Below are 14,577 nucleotides of genomic sequence, written 5' to 3' on the forward strand. Positions count from 1 at the left end.
TTCCTTTTTAATTTAAGTTTGAATTTACTTGTTTAATTTAGTTCTTGCTTGTTTTAAGTTTTAATGTTGTCCCATACTTATAGGTTTAAATTGTCTATTTAATTTACCTATTTAGAACCTCAATTAATATTTTTTTGAAAACATCATTGATGAATTACTGATATTAATGACTTGATGACAAATTGCTTCTGGTATTTACAGTTCACTTGTGTTCACATTTTTTTAATTTGAAAACAATTTTGAAATTTTTGCCGCAATATCAGCAATAAGTGTTTTCAGCTATGGGTTCCAATCCCCTGCTCTGGCTCTAGCCTACTCTGTGAAACGCTTGATTTACTATGTGGATCCAGGCCCTACTTGAGCCTGAAAACGAAGCTAAAACATTTTGGCTCCTAAATTTTGACAATAAAATTTCGTTTTGTTTTTTTCCCCGAAAAATCCCCGAATCTTGAGGACTTGTCTCCGAAAACTCCCCGAATTTATAAGACTTGTCCCCGAATTTTAATATTCGAGAGTGGAAGCCCTGAGAACAATAGAGGAGATCGAGGAAAACGGACAACGCGGTAAAATTAAAAATTTTTTGCCCAGGCTTATTTTCTAGACTATTTCGCATTCTGAAGTTTTGATTTCGGGTAAGAGCATTTACAATATTTGGATTAAGATCGATTAATGAATTCCCACCCTCTAATGGGGTTCCCCCTGGGGGAAGTGTCACAGTGGGAACTAGCCATCCACAACAGACAAACCATACACAAACAGGATCAACATCAGCACTAGTAGGACTGTCTCCTCCACTAACATCATTCTCACCACCACACATAGCATACTCACCATCTCAAACCCAGCCATTTCCAGTATGCTCTGGACAGCCCCATCAAACACCTAGCCTATACAATTTCCTCACTCAACATATCAAGATACTCAAGGTCCCCCTACAGTTTATTATGCACCTCTGCCATATTCAAGTCATCAAGCTCATTTATATCATGCACCCCAACCCCAAAATTTACAATTTTGTACCATCAGTAAGTATTCACAATAGAGTTTCAGGGTTGTAAGCTGATTATTCTCCTCTCCGCAAGGAAGAAGAGGAGGAAATCATAAATGTTGTAGATCATATGGAGGCCGAAGGGATCAGCGGTTTACTGAAAAGAAATGGTAAGAGAAGTGGCTCATCTCTTGAGCAAGAAACTTCTAAAACTGTTAAACCTCCAATAGTTGAAAGATTTCCAGAGAAATTCAGAGCTAAAAATAACAGAATAGAAGCAGCTAGTTAGTTTATAAGCAGTGTATCAGGGACTAATCTAACAGTGGTTTTCACATCACAGGTAAAACTCCCATCAGACAGAGCAATTACTCTAGAACTTAAGAAAATTCTCCAAACAGAAAAAATTGACTTTTACTCAAACTATGATAGAAATTGACTATCAGTATATGTTAAATCACAAACTGCATTGGAGACTTTAATGAAAATTCAGATGCTAGATATTGTTGATGTAGCACCTGAAGAGGAAAGACAGGTCAGCTATGATGTAATCAAGCAAATAGCACTAGATTATTCAAAGGAAGAACTGCTGACAGACCTCAGGGTAGAAACAAATATTGAGATTAAGGAATTAAAGAGGTTGAATAGATATAACCAAGAGACCAAAAAATTAGAAGATAGCCTGAGTATTTGTGTTGCATTTGAGAGTAACTCTCTTCCCCAGTGTATTTGGCTATATAGAAGAAAAAGAAGTCTTGAGAGATACAACTGACCCATTATTCAGTGCTTTAAATGCAAAAAGTATGGCCGCACTCAAGAAAAATGTAGGTTGCCACATGCTGTATGCTTGAGATGTGCAAACAAACACTCTTCTAATGAGTGTCCCTTAAAACTAGAAACCAAAGAGTCAGGAAAATACCAAAAGTATGTCTGGGCTAACTATAGGAAATACCTTTCAACAACATCTGGTAGCTGCCCAGCCCGCCAACAAAACCGTGAAATCCTAAAAATTGCAGTTGCCCAAAACATACCAATGAAAAGAGCAGCTAATGCATACCGGAGTTATGCAGATGCACTGAATAAGAAGGCTATGAAAGAGCAACACCCCCTTGAACCAAAAAACACCCTTCAACAGCTAGTGTTATTTGTATCCAAAGTGCCAGAAGTGATAGACATCAAGGAATTAGAAATGAAAGGTAGGATAGTGAAGTTATGTCAACTTATGCACTCACTGTTCAAAGTTGAAATCAATGTAGAAGAAGTTTAGAATCTAGCAAATAAACCAGAATGAAGTTGCTATCTTTTAACATCCAATCTATTATGAAAGGCAAAAAGGATTTATTAGAGTGCTATTTAGCAAAAGAAAAATTGATATTGGATGCTTTCAAGAAACATGGCTACAACCCCATTATTCATGGAGACTTAGAAATTATGAAGTAATAAGAAAAGATAGAGCAGAACAGTCAAGAGGGGGAATATTAATTTGCATTAAAAAGTCATTAATGTTTCAAAAACTAGATATTGAAGACATCAGAAGTTTTAAAATTGAGATTGTAGCTTGCAAAGTATTCCTGGGTAAGAGGGATACAATAGTTATTGTTAATATATATAACCCCAATGAAAATGAGCCACAAACAGAGGACATTTTCAATAAAGTGATTAAAGCCAAAGAGCCTTTTATCATTAATGGTGACTTTAATGCCCATTCAGATGCCTGGTGTTTATGTGGATCTCATAATCGTAGTGGTATAGGTATCCTAAGTGCTCTGGATAAGGATGATGACATTGGCCTAGTCACCCCACTTGGACTTCAAACTAGAAGAAACCCAATTACAGGAGTATACTCTACCATTGACCTGACATTCTCTGCAGTAGCAATAATCAATCAACTAAATATAAGTTTAACTCCTGAACCAACCTTAACCAGTGATCATGAGCCAGTGATAATTGAGTATAAAGAATCTACACTAAGAAGTCAAACCCCACCAACACGCCCTACCTTTAAATTGAAGAAAGTTAACTGGGATTACTTCCAGGAAGAACTTTCAAGGTTAAGTATTGAAGAAGAACTGGCAACAGTTATGACTACAGAGAAGAAAATTGAAAGATTACAAGATCTACTGATGGAAGTGGCTAAGAAGACTATCCCCATCAAGACATTGGGCAACAAGACTAGGAATGAACCAATATGGTGGAATGAACAGTGTAGCTTAAATAAGAAGAAACTAAACCAAGCTTCAAACAATTACAAAAAGATTCTGACAATTGAAAATTACAGACAAAAAATATTGACCTAGACAGAATCTAGAAAAACAATAAATGAAGCTAAAACAGAATCTTGGAAGCATTTTGTTTCAAATCTCAACTTCAGGGATCCATTTGGAAAAGTGTATACCTTCATAAGAAAGATGAATAGGAGAGAATTGTACCACCATCCGCAGGGGCCAACAACCTACCAAGGACAAGTGATTGCTGATAACAAAACAAAAGCTGAGGCAGGAGCAAGTCATCTCCACCAGATAATAGGTAAGAAAGATCCATTTGAAGGAACCAGCCCACATTCAACAACTTTCACTAAAGCAAGAAAACTTTCTATGCAACAGTCAGTATCAAATTAGAACAAACCCTTTTCAAAATCAGATTTTGAACTTGTTCTAAAGACACTACCACAGACTTCATCTGGCGGCGACAACATATACCCTGTTTTCTTTAAAAGGTTGACTGACGAATGGAAAGATGGTCTGCTACAGCTCATCAACAAATTGTGGAAGGAGGGCAATTTCCCTACAATTTGGAAAAATGACACATCTAACATGATACCAAAACCAAATAAACCACACAAAGTAGAAAATCATCGTTTTATAACTCTGCTCCCAGTTGAAGGTAAGATATATGAAAGGCTAGTAAAGGAAAGACTGAGATTTGCAATAGATGAAGCTAACCTGGTGCAGGATATTCAGATAGGTTTTTGCTGAGACAGGGAAATACAGTAGATAACCTGGTCAGGATGCAGAGGGACATCATTGATGCACTTGGTAATGGCAAAGTAATGATTGCAGTGTTCTTGGATGTTAAAGGAGCTTTTGATAATTTGGTTCACAGACAGATACTACAAGGTTTATCTAAAGCAAAAATTAATGGAAATTTGATGAAATTCACACTGACCTACCTGTCAGATAGAAAAATTGCTGTGACTGTAGGACAAGAAAGATCAAAGGAAATTGAGGTGGAACAAGGTGTTCCACAAGGAAGTGTTCTTGGACCAGACTATTATAATGTTGGAGAATTTGATATCCCTCTAGAAGACAATAACTGCAAAGGAGGAATCTTTGCAGATGATAATAATACTTGGACAATCCAAAACACAGTGGAAGAAGCAGAAAAAGTTGTCCTAGAAACATTAGACCAAATAGAGTTATGGTCCCTAGGAATAGATCTTGATTTTGAACCATCTAAAGCTAAAGTTATGTTGTTCACATCTAAGAGGAATATTAGGCCTCCCCTACTTACTCTATTTGGAGAGGAACTGTTTGTAACCAATTGTCATAAAGTCCTTGGAATACACATTGATGATAAACTTCAATTTAGTCAACATGTCAAATATCTAAAAGAATCCTGTGCAAAGCGACTGAATTTGATGATGATGCTTTCATGTGGGAAGCATGGTGTCAACATAGTTACAGCAAGACAATTTTATATCAAATACATAAGACCTAAAATTGATTATGGGAGTTTGATATACAGCATTGCCCCAGAATCTACTCTCAGAAAACTTGAAACAATACAGAATACAGCCCTGAGATTGGCATTTGGAGCCCACCAGAGCACCCCAATTCCTTTTCTCCTGGGCGAGTCTGGAGTGGAGAAACTCAACACAAGACGATAAAAAATGCTTATAGTATACATGAACCATCTATGGAAAGCAGATTTTAATCACCCAGTTAAGAAATTGATAATTAAACCTGGTCTGACCCACACTAGAAATCACCATAGAAAATGGAAACGTCTAATTCCTTTTGAAAAATTTGAAGAACTACTAACTCAGGAAGGTATAGAAGTACCTATTACCCAAATACTATATTATGAAAAAACACAGAAAAGTCTCTCTTGGGATCGGGCTCATATTGAGTGTCAGATTGGTCAATTGGAAAAAAATGGAAAATGAAACGATACTAATTAGACCGGAAGTTTTTTCAGTTTTTGAATTGCCAGTACCAGTAAAACAATGAAACAAATGCATTGGACTTAAAAGTATATAGCGAAGGAATGTGTTGTTTAACAATGGTTCCAGGATTTAATGAAGAGATTAAAAAGTCCTTAAGTAAAGAATCAACGGTTTTTTAGGCAGAAACAAAAGCACTTGAATGTCCACTAGAATGGGTATTGAGGAAAACTAGTGAAAGTGATGAAAACCAATCTAAGTTCCTCATATGCAGTGACTCGAAATCTGCCCTCCAGTCCCTAAAGAATTTTCCAAATAAACAAAATGATGAGGTCCATAAGTGTTATAGTTCAATTCTGAAGATTGTTGGGAAAGGAATCGTGATACAATTTTTGTGGTGTCCAGCCCATGTGGGGGTGGCAGGGAATGAAAAAGCAGACAAATATGCCAAACTGACAGCACAAAATATGACCCTTACACCTCCTACAGAAACATATAAACAGATTAGAGAGATGGTTAGAAAGATTTACCAAAAACATTTTGAGGAAATGAGGGATAATAGTAGTAATATAGCTCTTACTCAAAAAAAGAAGCCTGGCTTTGATATGAAAAATTATAGTAGATTAAAAAGAAAATATGGTTGCTTAATGTTCCGTTTTCGGTCGACCCATGTAGGTATTAAGCATAGGTTGTTTATCATAGGTAAAACTGATAGTCCTCAGTGTGATAATTGTAGTGAGATAGAAAGTATTTTCCATTATGTTGTTGAATGTAAGGAGTATGAAAATTTTAGAAAAGAAATGATGAATTTGTGCAAAGAGGAAAATTTAGGAGAATTTTTAGTAGCATTTGCATTAGGAATTTTGATTGATGATGATTCTTTGAAGTATAGGATGACAGACCTGTTTATTAAGTTTATACAGGAAAGTGGTAGAGAAAAAGATTTATCTGATGCTGATAGTAATGTAATTGCTGTATTGTCAGTGTTGAAAAAGGGGTTGATGTTGTATGTATAATAGGTTTGATTGATGGTTTTAGCAATGATATATGTCCGTGTTAAAAAAAAAAAAAAAAAAAAAAATAAAAAAAAATACTACTATGGAGGAAGATTGTCTTTTCTTTTTTAGATTGAAGCTGAGGTGCATTAATTATTTCTGCATTGAAAGTAATTGCAGCTAAAGGCGTTGTGCTGAGAAGGAAGAAAATTAGTCATATTGAAAGAAGTATCAACTGACATTGCTGTCAAGAGGAGGCTCAAATCTGTCAGATCAGAAAACAATAGAATTAATGCTTGAATAAATTTGAATAGGGAATAACTTGAATAACGTTTGCTGAAACGGAAGAAGATAAATAAATGACAGTAGCTTAAGTAGTGAAATTGTTTATCTATTTTTAGGGCTACAAGACTTGGTAAATACACAGGTCAATATATACCAAATCATATTATTGAGTTAGGACTAAAGTGAATACACCATTCGATGCCTTTTTTTATGCTGATTACGAATATAATAAGCATTTATATCGTGAATTAATTTCAGCCCCCCCCCCCTATATCGGCCAATTTAGGGTTAGGTTAGGTTTGGTATAGCCTTTTTTGGGGGGGGGGGGTCAGCCCCCCCCTTTATATGCCAATTTAGGGTATATATTTCTACATTAGGGGGGGTGGCAAATTTTGTTTCTGATGTAAATGGGAGGTAAGTTTAAACGTTACCCCCCCCCCCTAATGTAGAAATATATACCCTAAATTGGCATATATAGGGAAGGGGGGCTGAAATTCATTTCTAATAGAAATGATTATTAGCCTATATTTGTAATCAGCATAAAAAAAGGCATCAAGTGGTATATTCACTTTATACATAAGTCAATAATATGATTTGGTAGATATTTACCAAGGTATATATAGTCCAATGAATAGCTTTTTTTTATATTAGCCTACAGGCTTCATGGCTCCATCACAAATGATGATTTTCCCATAGTCCTGGTTGTGGGCGTAGGGCGGGGGGCAGCTGCCCCCCCCCCCTAGACCTTCAAATTTACATTAGATATGGGCAGATGAAAAGGCAGATGGTTTGGAAAAAGCAGTTGATGAAACTCCATCACACTATCAACTGCCTCCCCCCCTAGACAATATGCTGCCTATGCCCATGGTCCTGGTAGTTACCTTATTTTCTAACACTGAGGTGCTTGTTATACCTTCTCTTGAACGCGTCAAGGGAAGGATTTTTTGGGATTACCTCTGCCAGCAATCTATTCCATGTGGCAACCAATTGTTGGGCAAAACTCCTTTTCATATATTCTTGGTAAAGAGTACCCTGCTCAAAGTAGTCCTGACAAGCTGTACTTTGGCAAGTTGATTGCAAGGGCAGTAAATATTTACCAAATCATATTATTGAGTTAAGAATAAAGTGAATACACCCTTTGATGCCTTTTTTATGCTGATTACAAATATAATAATCATTTCTATCAGAAATTAATTTCAGCCCCCCCCCCCCCCGTAACCTAGCCTATCCCCTACCCCCATATGTGCAAATATATATCCTGAATTGACATATTTATGGGGGGGGGCTAAAATTTATTTCTGATAGAAATGATTATTATATTCATAATCAGCATAAAAAAGGCATCAAATGGTATATTCACTTTAGCTGTTACTCAGTAATATGATTTGGTAAATATTTACTGCAAGGGCTTTGCTTTATCAGGAACAAGCTTTGATTTATAGAAAACCAACAAAATGTTCCTGGATTGCACATTGAAATGTTCCTGGATCAGCTGTGGGTTTTAGCTTTTGTGTTGCCAGAGGTTGCTGCATGCACTGCTCTATTTTGAATATGTGGTAGTGGAGCAATGTGGCTTTTTGGTGCACCAGCAAAGAGAGGACATGCATATTCCATGACAGGTCTGATGCACTAATTGAAAAGTGGCAGAATAGAATCATCAGGAAGAAGACTTTTGCATCTTAGGACAACACTTAATTTCTTGTTGCAAGAGGATCTAATTTTACTGAGATGCTCAGCCCATGAGAGATCTGAAGAGAAATTAACTCCAAGTAGGTGCAGTGTATCAACTTGCATTATTACCTCTCCTTTAAAGATGAAATTAGGATGAGCCCTCATATTATGCGCCTTAGAAATTAGGAGCTCTTTTGTTTTCAATGTGTTAAAACTTACAAGCCATGCATCTGCACACACCTCAATTTTAACCAGGTCAGCCTGAAGCTCCTTGTGGGGTTTACTAGGATCTTGATCTTTTGTGATTGATGTTTTTGTTGTTGTGTCATCTGCAAAGTGGTGAGGTTTTTTTTCACAAGGTTGTCCCCTAGGTTGTTTATGGACACCAAGAAAAGAGTTGGCCCAAGAATACTTCCTTGTGGTACTCCTGATAAAACTGGGTGTTCTTTTGATTTGAAGCCATCAAGGACAGCTGGCATTGATTGTTGATGAAGAAAGTCAGCAAGCACGTCAAATAGTTGACCATGAATTCCATAGGCTTTCAGTTTACAAAGAAGTTCCTTGTGCCATACACAATCAAAGGCTTTTGCAATGTCAAAGAAGAGAAGGCAAAATAGGTGAAAGCTTAAAATCCAAGCTATGCAACAATATGGTTATTGTAATTTTGTACATATTTTAAGTATTTTGTAAATTTTACTGAATTACTACCTGATTTATGCCAAATTTCTGCCAAAATTTTCATCTTAAGAAAAATTTTTACCATATGCCAAAAAGTTGGGGGGACAGTGCACCCCTCCCTGTCCCCCTTGGGACACCCCTGGGGAGGGGCATCCTGGATTAGGTGTATATTAAATACATAACCTAAACACATCCAATTTAACCTAGCCAAGCTTATTTAACCTAATGAAAAATATATGATGAAAAAAGAATGCTTTATTAGAGAAATTGTGAAAACTGCACCTTGGAAATATGCTTCCAGAAAACAGAAATGTCCTCAAGAATTGCATTAAAATGCCACCCTCACATGTACTCTACTAAGTATGAATATAAATGATGGTGGGATGTACCCTGGTGCTGTTTGTTCTTCCACTTTGCAGAACCCCACATTCTCTCTACTTTTCAAGTAGAGAGGCTGGTTTCTGGGTCAACAAAATTATTTTTGTGGTTCACTTTTAAATGAGTAAAACCTGTGTGTTCCAGCTCAGTTGTGTTGTAGCCCATCAAACAATCTGAAATGATTCTTGAACATCCATGGTGAGACACTATATTCTATCACTAGTCAAAGCAAACTAACTGGTGTCCTCAAGAATAACATTAATAATGAACTAGGTCAAGAATTGCATTAATAATGAACTCTTTCTTTGTCTTAGAAATGGTCAGCCAATACCAAAGCTCCCAATTTAATAAATCACAAATGACCCTCGCAATTTTGCTAATAAAGTATTCCATATTCATCATATTTTATTGTCACCAAACTTCACTTCTCAAGTGTGTTTTATATAACAGACAGGTACCAGTTAAAGTTGCATTTGTGACAATTCACCAGTGTCATTCTCTCCCCTTGATGGCCCCATATATAGCCCTAGGCAATCCTGTACCAAGTGGTACTGTGTTCCCTGTACCATTTGGTTGAGTTCCAAACCAAATGGTTTGAACAAGACTTTGTTTGTCAGATGAAGCCCTGTCAAAATGGTAAAATTGCAGAATAGTAGCTCTTCTGAGGGGAACATACTAGAACAAAAAGACACATTTTTAAACTGTTATTTTTATGAGTAAAGTTTCATTTGTGACAAATCACCATCTCCACCCCCTCCCCTTGATGGTCCCATTTATAGCCCAAGGCTAGTCTATGTACAAAATGGGTAAATTTATAGAACATCAGGTTTTCAGAAGAAAAAATGTTAGAACAAAAAGAGAGGCATTTTTAGATTGCTAGTTTTACTCTTTTCTATGGTTAAAGTTGTATTTATGACCATTAACCCCCCACTCCCTAATGTAAAGATTGTCAATATCATGGCAGGTGAAAGACTTTTGAATCTTTATAAATTAGTCTTTTGTTTTTTCCATCCCTCTTGAACACTTTCCTTATCACTAATTGACACCTGTTACTTACTTTAACTAGGACAGGTCCAGGCTCACTACTTCCTCCAAACTTCTTAACATGGCAATATAAAATGTTACTATTATCCCCTCTGACTGCATCTGTATCTTCTAGATCCTTGGTAATTTTGTCCCTGACCTCTATTTCACACCTCCTAATTCATGCCTCAGTGCCTTTGCAACTCCCCTTACTTTTGTTTTATTCTCATATAATCTGTCACTCAAAACTTTTGGTACAAACCCATCTTCTTCTTTATGAAGCTTAAATCATTTTTGCTGATATTCCTAGCTAATTTCCTAAAATTATTCTGTCTTTCTTCTAAATTGTCAAATTCCTCCTGTATCATATTCAATGATAAATCATCAGTTGTTTTCTGGAAAGTTTCTCTAAAATTCTGGAGGAATTGATATTATAACTTCCTGGAAATTAGTTACACTTCCCAAATTTCAGCTTTAGATTAACTACTAGATGATGATTTTTGCTTTTAAATTCAATAATAGCTCTCTGGTGTACCCTAATTTCCTGTATTAATCCTGCTAGTCTTTCATTTAAAATACCATAATCAATAAGGTTGGCCATCTTATCTTCATATGAGTACCATATTAACTTATGGGCCATTTTATTACCAAATCCCGTATTTGTTATAGTGAAAGTGTTATACCTAGGCTATAAAATTGCAGCCCTAATGGTTCCATATAGGCTTATATGCCTAGCCCTAGTCCATATACAAAACTAACATAAAATAAAAAATGGTACCATTTGATTCCTTATTTTAGGATCGTTTTTAACATAATAGTCATTACCCTGACAATACAACCCCCCTAATGGAAACATGTGCCAATAGCCCTAATTACTTGAAGTTGCAGCTTGGAGCAATCAATGGATTTTTCCTTGTGAAGCTCCAAAGCTGATGATTGAATTTGTTTTGTTTGTTATTTAGTGACCAGGTGCATTTGGATGATCAGACACTTCCCAGTTGAGTTTACACTCTCTAGAGGACCACTGAGCATCCAGACTTCATTTGAAGGTCTCAACAGATTCAGCAGCAACTGTTTCTTCAGAGAGTTTACTCCAACTGTTGACAATTCTTGATGAAAAGAATTGAGTGTGGACACTGGATAGGATAGACTGATTAACAAGTTCCAGTTGAAGATCTCTAGTTCTTGAATTAGGATCAAAAGTAGGAAATGATGCTGGGAGACTATTAGCCCTCATTAACTTATAGGCTAGAATGGCATCACCTCTATTTCACTTGAATACAAGTGTTGGGAGTTTCAGCTTTGCAAGTCTTGTAGGGTAGGAAAGCTCCTGCATGCTGGATATTACTTTGGTGACATTTCTCTGCACATCTTCTAAAATATTTGTGGCTTTCATAGGCAGTGCGATAGTGCTGCATAAGTAAAGAACAATATATTAATTTTATTTTTTTTTTTCAGACCCAGGCACTTTAATCAAAGGAGTTGTCATAGAAATTTTGAAAAGGGTTCATTTGATTAAAAATTGGAATGGCTAGTGCCCTTTTTAATAGTCAAAAGTGATTGGAAGGCACCTAACACCTCTTCTTTGCCCACCGTTTCCCCAAACACATCCAATCAAAATTTTGTGATAGCCATTTGGTTCAACATAGATGATTTCAAGATAGAAATTATGTTTTTGAGGAGGATACTCCCTAAAGAGCCCTCAGGGCAAGGGTTGTAAGTTATGCCCTGGGGGCAAATAAAGTTTTTATAGAAAGCTTTGTTGTAGAAACTTCAAAAAGGGTTCATTCGATTGGAAATTCAAAGGGCTAGTGCCCTTTTTAATAGTCAAAATTGATTGGAGGGCAACTACCCCCCTTCTCATTTCACCTTTTCCCCAAACATATCCAAACAAAATTTTGAGATAGCCATTTTGTTTAATGTAGTTGAAAGTTCTGGAAACTAGGTCTTCAAGGATAACAACCCCCTCAGAGCCCTCAGGGCAAGGCTTGTAAGTTATGCCCTGGGGGCATATAAGGTTTATATAGAAAGTGTTGTTATAGAAACTTAAAAAAAAGGCTCATTTGATTGGAAATTGAAACGGCTAGTACCCTTTTTAATTGTCAAAAGTGATTGGAAGACAACTAAAACCCCTTCCACATCCACCATTTCCCCAAACACATCCAATCAAAATTTTGAGATAGCCATTTTGTTCAATGCAGTTGAAAGTTCTGGAAAGTATATCTTTGAGCAGTACACTCCCCCCACAGTCTTCAGGGCAATGGTTATAAGTTATGCCCTGGGGACATATAAGGTTTTCATTGAAAGCTTTGTTGTAGAAACTTGAAAAGGGGCTGATTCGACTGGAAATTCACAGGGCTAGTGCCCTTTTTAATAGTCAAAAGTGATTGGAGGGTAACTAACCCCCCTCTCACGCCCACCATTTCTCTAAACACATACAATCAAAATTTTGAGACATTCATTTTGTTCAATGTAGTTGAAAGTTCTGGAATTAGGTCTTTGAGGATGACAACCACCCCAAACCCCTCAGGGCAAGGGTTGTAAGTTATGGCCTGGGGCCTGGTTTTCATAGAAAGTGTTTCAAAATAGAAACTTCAAAAAGGGCTCATTTGATTGGAAATTCAAAAAAACTAGTAGCCTTTTTAATAGTTGAAAGTGATTGGAGGGGAACTAACCCCCTCTCTCACCCACCATTTTCCCAAACACATCTAGTCAAAATTTTGAGATAGATATTTTCAGCATAGTTAAAAGGTCCAGAAAATATGTCTTTGAGGATGAAACTCCCCCTACAGCCCTCAGGGCCAAGGTTTTAAGTTATGCCCTGGGGGCATATAATGTTTTTATAGAAAGCATTGTCATGAAACTTCAAAAAGGTCTCACTTGATTGGAAATTTTAAAGGGATTGTGGCCTTTTTAATAGTTAAAAGTAATTGGAGGGCAACTAACCCCCCTCTCACGCCTACCATTTCCCCAAATACATGCAATCAGAATTTTGAGATATTCATTTTGTTCAAAGTAATTAAAAGTTCTGGAAATTAGGTCTTTTAGGATGATAACCCCCTCAAAGCCGTCAGGGCAAGGGTTGTAAGTTATACCCTGACGGCATATAAGGTTTTTATAGAAAGTGTTGTCGTAGAAACTTCAAAAAGGCTCATTTGATTGGAAATTGAAAGGGATAGTGCCTTTTTTAATAGTCAAAAGTGATTGGAGAGCAACTAATCCCCTCTCATCCCCACTATTTCCCCAAACACATCCAATTAAAATTGTGAGATATGCATTTTCTTCAATATAGCTGAAAGTTCTGGAAATTATAATTTTGAGGATGACAAACCCCTCAGGGCATGGGTTCTAAGTCATGCCCTGGGGGCACATAAGGTCTTTATAAAAAGCGGTTTTGTTGAGACTTCAAAAAAGGGCTCCTTTAATTGGAAATTGAAATTGCTATTGCCCTTTTTAATAGTTGAAAGTGATTGGAGGGCAACTAACCCCCATCTCACACCCACCATTTCCCCAACCACGTCCAATCTTCGAAAATGTTTATGTCTTTTTTAGAATTAAGGGAGGCTAGAGATGCACAAGTCCCTTGGGATGCACAGGGTGTGCATCCCAAGTCCCTTATATAGTAGACTGATGACTTTAGGGGAATGAGTGGAAAAAGTATGCTTAAACAGCCCCAGAGTTGAACTAGCACCAGCAGCAGACTTCTTAACATTAGTACTGAATTTTAGTTCATTGTCAGTAGTGACTCTAAGATGTTGCTCAGTATTTACAGAGGAGAGTGGGTGGCCTGAGAAAAAAAGAGTAACAAGGATTCATTTTGTCAAAGTGAATGACATGGCACTTGGCAGTATTGAATCCAAGAAGCCAAGCCTCAGCCCAATGACCAAGTAGTCCAAGAGAAGGGCATAATTTTCACAGGGCTGGTCCAAGAAGCTTCAAGTCATCAGCATAGAGTGTCGATTTACTACTGATAGTGGAAAGAGCATCATTGATGAAGATATTAAATAGTGCAGGGCCCAAAACACATCTCTGAGGAACTCCACTCAAAACATGTTTGGAGGAAGAAAGAATATGGCTACCAGAGCCGTCAAATAACTGAACACGTTGAGATTGCAGGTGCAGAAAATAAAGTATCCAGAGCAGGGATTTCTCATCAAGCTTGACTGCATGTAATTCAATTGCAAGTTGCTTGTGACAAACTTTGTCAAAAGCATTAGAAAAGTCAAGCAGAATCATGTCAGTAGGTACCCCAGCATCAAGTAACCTAGGGATGTGGTCATGTGATTGAAAGAGATTGATATCAAAAGATTTCTCAGAAGTTTTTTTTTTAAGCTAATAATGTAATTTGGTGCTGTTCTTTCCATTGTAGAATTGGTTAGCCTGAGTGGACTCAAGATAGT

At 36.9% G+C, this 14,577-nt stretch overlaps 1 protein-coding gene across 1 annotated transcript in view; it reads left to right on the top strand.

Annotated features, from left to right (window-relative positions):
• The first annotated feature begins 563 nt into the window (after positions 1 to 563).
• Positions 564 to 14,577, top strand: part of LOC148955673 (putative acetylcholine receptor chaperone) — a 38,233-nt gene continuing 24,219 nt past the window's right edge. Inside the window, exon 1 of the mRNA XM_089107879.1 lies at positions 564 to 632. The gene's annotated coding sequence lies outside the window, so the exon portion shown is untranslated. The remainder of the gene's footprint in view (positions 633 to 14,577) is intronic.

The sequence above is a fragment of the Artemia sp. Qi Xiang Cuo genome, chromosome 2 (genome assembly GCF_049724085.1).
Source record: "Artemia sp. Qi Xiang Cuo chromosome 2, ASM4972408v1, whole genome shotgun sequence".
NCBI lineage: Eukaryota > Metazoa > Arthropoda > Branchiopoda > Anostraca > Artemiidae > Artemia > Artemia sp. Qi Xiang Cuo.